The following is a 12,385-nucleotide window of genomic DNA, read 5'->3' on the forward strand; positions in this document are numbered from 1 at the left end:
CTTATCTATTTGTCATATGTGCTATTGACATTGAAAGTCGGCCTAAAAAGCTGAAAGGGACTATTATCTTTTATATATACTAGCGGAAAGACGGGCACGATGCGCTAACGCATGTGATTATTTTATTATGTTTGTTTGTATAATTTTGATTAAATTTTTAAATTTTTTAAATATTATAGAAATTATTGATATTGAATTATAAACAAAATATTGCCAAGGCATATAACAAAATTATTTTTGAACTCAAAATATTTTAGTTTGCGTCCATATAAAATTAAGTAAGATGATGATCATTTATTGTTTATTCTAATAGTAATTAGTAACATCATAACATAAATGTGTGTTGTGTGAAAGAAACATCATAAATAAATGTATAGATGACATGTTATATAAAAGAAACATTGATATGATTGTGATAAAAGAATATCTTTAAAAACTACATTTTTCGTAAAGTCTTCATCTTCTCCTTCTATTTTCCCTTCTTTAATGAGAACTTTTGTTGAATTTTGACAAACTCCTCTTGATAAAGCTACATATAATTGACCATGGCTGAAAACATGATGTGGAAGATAGATTCCGACATTGGGAATGGTATGCCCTTATGACTTATTTATGGTAATAGCAAAACTTAGTCTAACAGAAAACTGTTTTCTACTAAGCACAAAGGGAAGTCATGAACTCGCATTTGTTTTTAATTTAATTATGGGCAAGAATGCTCTTTTTTCAGCGCATTGCTTCCTGTTAGGATTTCCACATCCAACATATATTCTTAAATAAACCATGACATAACAATTGTGTTCCATTACACAGGCCATATCTAGGGTCTATGTTTCGCAACAACATCAAAGGTGCACCTTTTTTTACCTTTAAAATATGTGGTGGGATACTTCCTTGAGCAGTTGAGTTTATAAATTCCTGTTGATATAAATTATGAGTATCCCCTTCAACGTCGTTAAATGACAACAAATTATGTTATTCTCCTGAAAAATAATTGATAATTAGGTTATTCAATTTTTAAACATCATCATTTGTAGGTGTAATTATGGCTCTTTCGACCATATATGAATTATGATATTACTCATCGCCTATGAATCACATACACTCCTCATATTAGATGTGTCTGAATACGTGTTGCATCCGCATCCGCAAATATAATTACCCTAAATTATGTGATTTTCTCAACTTATCAACGTTATTGGCGTGTCAGTATCCGTGTTGTATCTGGTGTCGATGTTCGCATCCATACTTATTTGCGGTCCTCTCTTTTTATGACCTCTCAGATGGTGGTTTGAATGTAACCAAACGCAAAAGATGGTGGTTTGAAGTTTTCTAGTGTTTATGTTTTTAGTTGTTGGTTACATGAGTGTGATTATCGTTTAACAATTTTGAATTGTTTAAATGGTTTTAACACTTTGGTTTCACTGTATTTTGTTGGATATTGGATGGGGATCATGGGAGCAGTTTATCAATTGTATACATGCAGAACGTTTGGAATCACAAAGAATAAATCAATGCTTTTATTCCTTTAAACGACAGTGGAATGAGCTTAACGACAGGGAATGTTATTGCTTATTGTCCCTCTATTTAATAATTAAAAGAATAAAAGCATTAGCGCAATAGTTTAATATAGTGCTAACAAATTTTTTTCTAAAATATTTTGAGTCCTAATCTTTTTTTAGAGGATTTAAAGTCCAATATTTAACATTATATTTTGCTCATGTTTGTTACTAATCTATTTATCAAAAGATTTAAAGTTCAATCTTAAACATTATTTTTTGCGCACGTTTGTTACTATTTTTTTTTTTTTGAGTATTTAAAGTTCAATCTTTAACATTGTTACTAATCTTTAACATTACTATTTATCAGAAAGAACTGGTTGATGTAATCGATGAACCTAGCCATGGTTGGAGTTATCCCTAGGAAAGACGATATCTCTGGATTTGATGAACACTTACACTTACACATTGTCGAGGGTAAGCGAGGATTTACAATGGGTAATAATAAACACTTACACATTGTAGAGGGTAAGCGAGGAATGTTTTTTTGGGGTGTTCCTTTATTTTTATTTTTATTTATGAATAAACTAAATTAGTCTATTTAAATTGACACCGAAGAAAAAGTAAATTTCTAGCCACTAGGCTACTTGACAAAAAAAAAATAAATTCACACTGAAGAGAATTAAACATGAAACCTTGAAAAGAAGCACGCTCTTAAATCCTAATCCAATACCCACAAGCCAACCCAAGTGGGTTGTGATCCTTTTGTTTTGATGAAGTGTTTATGGTTTTTAGTTATTTGTGTTAAAATATAATTGCTCCCCCCTTTATATAATTGGTGGTTGTTAGTTTTTCTTCTTTTTGACAATTGGAATAGCAAAAACTGAAATTCGGATTGCTATTTTTAAACAATTCAAGGCGGAACCGAACTTCATGTTGCTAAATATATGGCGGAGTAAAGAATTAATATGTAGTTAAGAGAATTAATATGAAGGCTAAATGATAAATGATAAATATTAAATGATAAAATTATGCTATGATCTCAGGTCAAATGATAAATGTTAACAAATCAACTACTATACTGGAGCTATTAGCAATGCTAGGCTTCTTCACATCTCTGATATGCTTGGTGTCCCTATTTTTAGAGGCAAGCCCAAGAAAGTTTATCTTCAACCTATTGCAGACAAGGTGAAACTGAAACTTGTATCATGGAAAGCTTCACTTCTTTCAATTGCATGGAGGGTTCAATTAGTGAAATCAGTGGTCCAAGATATGCTTATTCACACCATATCTATTTACTCTTAGCCAATTTCTTTACTTAAATACTTGGAGAATTGCATCATAAAATTTATATGGAGTAGGGATATATAGAAAATGAAGCTTGTCACAGTTGCTTGGAATAAACTTTGCAAGCCACTAAAAGAAGGAGGGCTAGGTTTGAGATCATTAGAACTTTAGATTAGGCTTCAAATTTGAAACTGTGTTTGGAGATGCTTAAATCTAACAATGATTGGGCTTCTCTTCTGAGTTCTAGAGTCGATCGACAGGAACAAAAATAGCATCTATTATCATGTTTATTCTTCTATATGGAGCAACATCAAAGGAGAGTTTATGGTTGTATCCGACAACGTTGGCTGGTTGATTGGTGATGGCAGTTCGTTATTAATATCTGGAGGTGGCTGGAAATAATTTTCAACATGCATATAAACATAATCAACTCAATTCTCTTCCTTGGATGATATTTGGAAGCTTTGTGACAAGTAATCGTCACCTCGATGTAAAATAGCTATTCAATCGATGCTTATAAACATAATCAACACTATTTGGTTTGTGAGGAAGAATATGGCAACCTCCCATAACAAGATGGATTAAGTGTAATATCGATGGTGGAACAACTGGTACCCCTCAGCTGCTGCATGTGGTTGGATTTTCATAAACAAGGAAGTTGTGTTGTGTGTGTTCGTTTTTTCGCTAAGAATTTAGGTTATGGTTCCTCTCTGATAGATGAGCTCTCTGGAAGAATGCAGGAATTTGAGATTGCATCTAGAAATAATTGGAGGAATCTTTGGATTGAAACTGATTCTATGTTGGTGGTTTTAGCTTTAGAGTCCATTACCACTGTCCCTTGGTCTCTCAAGAATAGGGGGTTTTACCATCGCCTTAAGATTTTAGGTAAAAATGAAGTGTCTTTCTCATTGGTCCCCGGACTCCCCTCATGACCCAACACTGTCATCATTGCTATCAATAAATTACTATATTTTCCTTAGTTGCAATTTGTTTCTTCATCTTACTTCTGTTGTGTTTGCGTTGTTCTATAAATCCTTTGGTTCCTATCAATAGGACACATCATTGACAATTGAATTCTCTATTCATGCTTCTTTGTTTTTTTTATTCCAATGTGTCTGCATATTTAGTGAAAACTTGTGCTTGTGGTATCTTCAAATGTAATATCAAATCCGAGGAAACTATGTTAGGCAAAGGAAATAATCTAGTATACCAAAAGAAAAGATAACAAGAACTTTGAGAAATGGTAGCAACACACATTTTAACACATATTTTTCAATATACTCGTTTTAATTGATTAAAATTTATATGGGTCCCACTAAATCGTGTGGGTCCCATGTAAATTTTTACCAATTGTAGAGAGTGTGTTAAAATATGTATTGCTAACAAAATAACCATATGCAAACAAGAAAATACGCATAGCCAAACTAGTTGAAACAAGTGTCTATAAGCCTAGCTTAACTGACAAATGTTGTTATTGCTAGGTTGGACACTTTAAACTTGAAATCTTCCAGTTTATGTGAGTTTTAATGATGTTTACCTCTTATTCTATATAAAAAAAAAAATTAGTTAAACAAGTAAATTCATTGATGATGTAGGGAACATATACCTAGTTTTTTGTTCTGTTCATGCAGTATATCTAGTGTATCTTCCTTAACTATGTATAATATGCTCAGTTGCTTCTACTATGATACGTAATATAAAATGTAAAAAGAGAAAATTCATTAAAGATTAAAGAATCGAATTGACTATTAAAGATTGATCTTATAAATTAATATTAAATTTTTTTACACAGGACCGACTTTTTTCCAGGAGCTAATCAGTTTTACAATGGGTACTGTATATTCAATGTCCAATGCCATATATGAATTAGAACAATTGCAAAAGTAAATTGAAAAATACTCTTAGGCCTTGGCTTTTGTTGTACTTAAGCCATATAACAAATTTAAAAAGCATATCAGGCAAGTTTTTTTTTTCTTTGAGAAATGATATTTGTACAATCACTTTTGTACAACTTTTGTTGAAATTTGGGGCCTAACTCATCCTTACAAAATCGGCTTGTAAGGTGGGGATTGCCTCCTCCTTATAAACTATTCTCAAGAGTCTTATCTATCCGATGTGGAACATGGATTTTTCCCAATACACCCCTGTCACGCCCAACACTCTTTGGGCATGGTGCGTGAATCGGTAGGTGGCCCTTGAATTCGACAAGTTCTGATACCATGTTGTAATTTGGGGCCTAACTCATCCTTACAAAACCAGCTTGTAAGGTGAGGATTGCCTCCTCTTTATAAACTCTTCTCAAGAGTGCTATCTATCCGAATAAAAGGACTGGCTTAATGTTATTTGTTTATAAGTGGGGGCAATCCTCACCTCACAAGCCGGTTTTGTGGGGTTGTGTGTTAGGCCCAACCACCATTTCTAAGATGGTATCAGAGCCTCTTCACGATTCTTTGGGCCACCTGTTATCAGGTTTCCGTTATTGGGTCACCCGTCATTTATGTTCACGCTTCAGATGTGCAATCCTGAGCGTGAGGGTGTGTGTGTTAAGAGTTCCACATCGGTTAGGAGTTGGCCTGACAATTTGTTTATAAGTGGGGGCAATTCTCACCTCACAAGCCGGTTTTGTGGGATTGTGTTAGGCCCAACCACCATTTCTAAGAACTTTCTCTCTCATACTCACGTTATCTTCTTATTCTCTCTCTTCTTTTTTCTCTCTCCATTGTTTTTTACCAATGAAAAGAGAGCACAACAAGGTTGTCCCAAAAGTTGTTGTAAAAAAGTTGTTCAAATATCATTACTCTTTTTTTTTTTTATGGCAAATAGTATATATAAAAATGAACATGTATGGAAAAACACCGATCACCCAGAAAGCTCTAGATACAACGTCCATAGAGGAAACAAATCCTTAGCGAAAAGAAGAAAACAAAAAACACCAAACAACATCACAAAAATCGGTGAAAAATTAGAAGCAAACAATAAATGAATGACCTCTACACTAAATAGAATAGCTCAAAAGAGTGGGCCCCACCAAAACTACCAAAGCACAGATCAGATCTAACTCGGTACACCACACCAGACACTACCGATGCAGATAGAGGATTGGCTCCACCTACCACTTGTAGAATTTTGGTCTCTTAAAAAAAATCATTTATGTTGAAAAAGAAAAGATAAATAGTTCTACTTAGTACCCATCTTGTTTGAATCAAGGAAGGAAGGTTGGCAATACATCAATGTTTAGTAGGAATCCTTAGGTTGTTATTCTAACTCCAAGTATCTTTGTTAGCCTACTTTCCCATACATGTTGTCATACCCCAATTTTTGACCTAAGGCCCCACTGACACATGTCACTCGACTCTGATCGATCTCTGATTTTTCAGTAAAAAAATTCGGCAGGGAGGTATTTTAAAATACCTCATTTTTTTGATTTCGAGTCGGACCCTCTTTTCTCTTTTTTATTTTCTTTCCATCTTTTATTAATTTTAATTTTAAGATAAGTTACTTTTTTTATATTTAATAATTTTTATTTTCCATCTTTTAATTTTATTTTTCTTTACATAATTTAGTTTAATTTGTTTTTATTTTTATTTCGTATTAGATTTATTTTATTTTTATTTTATTTCTTTTTAATTAATTAGTGTCCAAAAAAACAAAGTGTCAATAGGTCCAAAAATAAAATGCCCAAGGTCTAAAAAAAATTTCAAATCAAAGTGTTAACTTTAACATTCCTTTTTCAAAATTCACATAATTGTCCATCATTTCCATTAAACCAATTTTCCTTTTTTCATCAAACTCCTCACCTATAAATAGAGCCCTCATTCCACACAATTTCACACACCAAAAGTTCTCTTGAGTTGTCAAAGAACTTTTCTCTCTTCTCCCTCTTTTTTCTGTCCCTTCGGAATAAGTCCCTTCGAAAAAGTCCCTTCAGTAATTTTTGCCCCTTCGGTTGTCAATTTCTTTTATTTTCTTGCATTTTATTTCTTTTTAGCATTTTTGCATTTTTTTTATTTCTATTTAGCATTTTAATTATTGTTATTTATTTTCCAGCAAATAGAATGTATTTAGGTCCAATGTAAATATAAATGAGAAAAGTGTGTGGGTGTGTGTGTGTGTGTCATTTTATTTCTTTACCGCCTTAGATATATCCAAAAATGCAAAAAAATTAGATTAGGGATTTTGTGGTGATCCAACGTCACTACAAAAATCCACGCGCTTTTATTTTTATTGCTCCGTTAGTTTAATTTTTATTTAATATTCCAAAAAAACAACAAAAAACATGCAAATAATCAAAATCACAAAAATATTTTCATAATAAACCTTGATCCAAATCAAGTGACCGCATTTTTATTTTCTTTTCTTAATCAAACTTCAATCAATTTAACTTTACTTAAAGTCTCTTTTTTCAATATTAAAAAACACAAACAAACACTTATTTGCCACTTGGCTTTTCATTTTAAAACCTTTTTCAAAACTAATAAAAAACATAAAAACCAATCAAACGTCATTTTCTACCCTGAACTACGAGGTTTTGATCCCTCACGGGTACGTAGGCAGAGGACAATCGTCCTTTCAAATCAATAAAAATGTAGATAATTAGGTCTTTATTTTTATCATTTTCACTCTAATTTCTTTTTTAAGCAAGCAAGTTATAGCACATTAATTAAATAAAATCAAGAGGTTCTCGTAGAGTACTACGAATATTTAGGGTGCTAATACTTTCCCTAAATATAACCAACCCCCGAACCCTAAATCTTCTCAACATGGGGTGTTTTGAACTTTTTCCCCTTTTTCTTAAAAAATTAAATGTTCAGTCGTGAAATAATTAGCGAGTCAAAAGCTAATCAAATAGCCTTGATCTCCGAAAAATGACGCGACAGAAATGGCGACTTCACTGGGGATCCCCCCTAAGAGGGTTGAGCCTAACTTGACTTTATTTAATTCTTTGTGCTATAACTTGCTAAAAAAAATAAAAAAAATAAAAGATGGAAATACTTGTATATATGTTCTTCCTTCTTCTTCCTTCTTTCTAACGTGAGTGGTGAGATAAGTCCTACACCCGGACTTGAGAGAAATTTAAGATAGGACGGTGGTATAATCATAGTTCCATGCCAAGAGTACTCTTCGGTATTGGTACATGTGATAACCCCACTCAACGGAGGGATCTTGGAAGTATATGTGGTCAACGTGAGTACTCATGTTTGGCATGCTATTTTCAAGGGACCATTGAAGTTGAGGACCTTTAGTCACCTTTAACCCATCTTGGCCTTTTAGGACGTAGTGCGGTGGCTAATCGAGAGTACTCTTGAATTAGTTGATACGCGATACTACACCCAAACGAGACTTTCCGACGGATGTTAATTGCAATGGGAGTACTCCCGTCACCCGATAAATATTCAGAAGTGGTTAATGAGTTTGGGAACTTGGTAGAACCCTTGTTACAAGTGCAATTTGAAACCATAGTCCTTACCAAATGGCGTGTTTACCCTTGACTCCAACATTGTGGACTTAACCTCACCATGCATTCCACATTCTTTAGCATAATCATGCATACATGCATTCATACATAAGAAAAAATTCTCACTAATATCGAAGGACTTAGATAAGTTTTTGTAAACATCAAAGATGTGGACCTCGTAAGAAAGAACACCAAGAAATACAACTTCAAAAATCTTAACTAAGCTTTAGGTTTTGTTAAGAACTTTTTTCCTTGGTTTCGTTCTTACTTTTGAAAAGGGAACCAATTACAACATCTTCACAATTTTCAAATAAAACAATGTTCCTTATCAAGTTTACAATTACTTTGACAAGTCCTTCAAAAAAATGTGTCTATTTTTGCATAAGCATAGAATGCATCACTTTGCATTCAGGTCTGAGTGTTACACTGTGTCTTTTCTACTAAGGGTCAATCCATCTCAAAGGTGTCCCAACTGTCCTCGTCCAAAGCCAACTCGCACTTACAACACTCGTGCAAACAAAAAGAAAGAACATATCAGTTTGAACAAGAAATCCACGAGCATTCGTGAAGAGGTAACAACACTATTGACGTTCCTTCCACCACTTTTTGTTCAAATAATGTTTGTTTGTTGCTTTTCTCTTTTCAAAGAACATCCTTTCGTCCCGCCTGAGGTGAAAGTGAACTGGTGTAGGGCTTTTTGCTTTAAGAATTGTCATCATTAATAAAAAGGTCGTTTTGATCCCGACTTGGTTTTCATTTTGTGCTTTTCTCTGGAAAAATGGTAATACAAAAAACTCAAAAAGTAATAATCATTTTCAAATATCTGCATAACCATAACTTGTTCTTACTTGCCAAAATCAATAAATAAATCATGCATTAATAAATTCGTTGAACACATTTACCATGTACTCTCTTCCAACTTTGAGTTCCTTGTATTCGAAGCTGAAGAAGACAAGAATGAAGAGACTCCCGACATGATCTCTCACATACTGGGGCATCTTAGCCGTCAAAGCTGCGAACAAAATATCAAAGAAGATTGCCCAGAAGATGGCTTTCATTTACAAAGACTGGCACGAAATGCTACCATTTGCACTTCATGAGTATTGTACTTCAGTACACACTTCAACAGGGGCAACCCCCTCTTTCATTAACATACATCATGAAGGCCATGCTTCCTGTGGAGGTCGAAGTCCCGACAATAAGAGTTCTGCTGAAATCCAAGCTTGATTGAATTTAAATACATGACGAACTTGTACAACCATGTCAAAAGAGGTTGAAACAAACTTCCAACAAGAAGGTTCGTCCCCACAAAATTCAAGAAAGAGACTTTGTGCCCAAAAAGGTGCTACCTTTCCAACCAGACTCCAGGAGCAAGTGGACGCCTAACTATGAAGGCTCATGTGCAATGAATTTTACAACTATGGATGGTGACAAACTTGTACTTCCTATGAATGCCGGTGTAGTCAAGAAATACTCTGTCAAATATAAAAGCTCGATAAGTCGCAAACCTGAAAAGGCGGCTTAGGCAAAAATGAGCGTCTCGGTGGACTGAAAACCCAAAAGGGCGGTCCAGGCAAAAGTTAGAGACATTATCCTGATAGATTTAAAACCCGAAAGGGCGATCTATGCAAAAGTTAAGGATCAAAAGACAAAGTAACTGCATCCGGTCGGGCACAATCCACTTGGGGCATCCAGCTATCAAAAGACCTCCGATTCGAAGCATCTGCAAATCAAAGACTTGGAACAGGGGCATTCAAAGTTGTTAGGGAGAATAGCGGTTATTTGTGTTCAATGTACCCTTCCCATTACATTTACCATTTTTCCAAAAATTTTCAAAATTCCGTGGATCCATGCCCTTGGCAGGTCACCACTCAATTCATCAAAATTTGAGCCTGTGCCCATTTATTTGGAACTCTCATCTATTCTATTTGCATAATTTCTTCTATTTTTGATGGCAGTACTTAAAGCAAAAATTTTCAAAAATACAAAACTTGTTTTACATCTTTTGAAAAGTGTGCACAACAAACACACTCTCTTTGAACTCATGAGTAGGTGAAGCGTACATCAACATTCGCCTCGAGAACGGTTACACTCCGGAAGAGAAACATGGCTAGGCACTACGGAAAGGACCTCTACTTTGAGCAAGATGTTGTCACAGTCGAAAAATACAAAAAAAAAAAAGAAATGCAAAAAAAAAAATCAAAGCTCGCTAAGTTGAAAACCTGAAAAGGCGGCTTAAGCAATAGAGAGCGTCCCGGTGGACTGAAAACCCCAAAGGGCGGTCCAGGCAAAAATTAGGGGCACAAAAAAGAATATAATCCCGGTGGACTGAAAATTTGAAAGGACGGTCCAGGCAAAAGTTAGGGATTTTTCTATAAAAAAAAAAATAACTGCTGAAACATACCAATGGAGGAACACTCTGTGCCGGTTTACAAATGGCGACTTCTTCCAAACTTTTTATCAACAATGGGCTTACCCCAAGGTGGCATCAATTGCTACCTCGTGCCAGGTTCTTACACCGTCAACGGCTCGATTTGTTCACAATAGTATCATCTCCAAGGAAGTTTGCTGAGTGTTTATACTGCGATGTCAGTCCGTCTCCCATCTGACTTGTCTTGTCTCGGTTCATCGAGTCACATGTCATATACAGTCATGCAGTCATACATTCACACAGTCACACATTCATACATTCATACAATCATGCATTCATCAATATTTTCACATATTCGTACGTTTATACGTACACATCATATGCACAACATCAATTCACACATAATTGCATCAATCGTCCAGAATCTCGATTCGGTCATGTCTCTCCAGTTCAGTCTTAACTTACCATTGTGTCAAGCCGCAAGTTTCTACAAATAAGCCTCTTCCATTTACCTTCTTATTGTCAAAGTGTCATCCCCGGTGTGAAGCCGTGCTAGTCATGACACTAATCAAACTTCAATTTCAACTCTCAATAGTGTCATCCCCAGTGTGACTGACCAAGTTGTCCTTTCATTCTTACCTTTGTTAAGCTATCTCATCGATAGTTAGGTAAAAGTATCATTTGTCTTTGTTAAGCTATCATTTCAACGATAGTTAGACGATGGTTTTTCTTTCATTCTTACCTTTGTTAAGCTATCTCATCGATAGTTAGGTAAAAGTATAATTTGTCTTTGTTAAGCTATCATTTCAACGGTAGTTAGACGATGGTTTTTCTCTCATTCTTACCTTTGTTAAGCTATCTCATCGATAGTTAGGTAAAAGTATCATTTGTCTTTGTTAAACTATCATTTCAACGGTAGTTAGACGATGGTTTTTCTTTCATTCTTACCTTTGTTAAGCTATCTCATCGACGATGGTTTTTCTCTCATTCTTACCTTTGTTAAGCTATCTCATCGATAGTTAGGTAAAAGTATCATTCGTCTTTGTTAAGCTATCATTTCAACGATAGTTAGACGATGATTTTTCTCTCATTCTTACCTTTGTTAAGCTATCTCATCGATAGTTAGGTAAAAGTATCATTTGTCTTTGTTAAGCTATCATTTCAACGATAGTTAGACGATGGTTTTTCTCTCATTCTTACCTTTGTTAAGCTATCTCATCGATAGTTAGGTAAAAGTATCATTTGTCTTTGTTAAGCTATCATTTCAACGATAGTTAGACGATGGTTTTTCTTTCATTCTTACCTTTGTTAAGCTATCTCATCGATAGTTAGGTAAAAATATCAATCGTCTCTGTTCAGCTATCAATACGATAGTAGACAATCATTTTCCCCAATGAAACTATATTCCCCTAACGGAGTCGGACCCCTTTTTCTTCAACGAATTAGGGTATCCCGTTATTGTTTCTCATTCCAGTCAAATCACATTTGTCGTCCTGCATTCATACTTGCATCACATGCATTCATAACATCTTAGGTCAAAAATGGCGTACTTTGTATTTAAGTCTCTTCGACTCGTCAAATCAAAGATTTCATCTTCAAATCTCCGGACGAAGAAACTTAAATAGGGGCATCTGTCATACCCCAATTTTTGACCTAAGGCCCCACTGACACATGTCACTCGACTCTGATTGATCTCTGATTTTTTAGTAAAAAAATTCGGCAGGGAGGTATTTTAAAATACCTCATTTTTTTGATTTCGAGTCGGACCCTCTTTTC

The sequence above is a fragment of the Medicago truncatula genome, chromosome 6 (genome assembly GCF_003473485.1).
Source record: "Medicago truncatula cultivar Jemalong A17 chromosome 6, MtrunA17r5.0-ANR, whole genome shotgun sequence".
Classification (NCBI taxonomy): Eukaryota; Viridiplantae; Streptophyta; class Magnoliopsida; order Fabales; family Fabaceae; genus Medicago; species Medicago truncatula.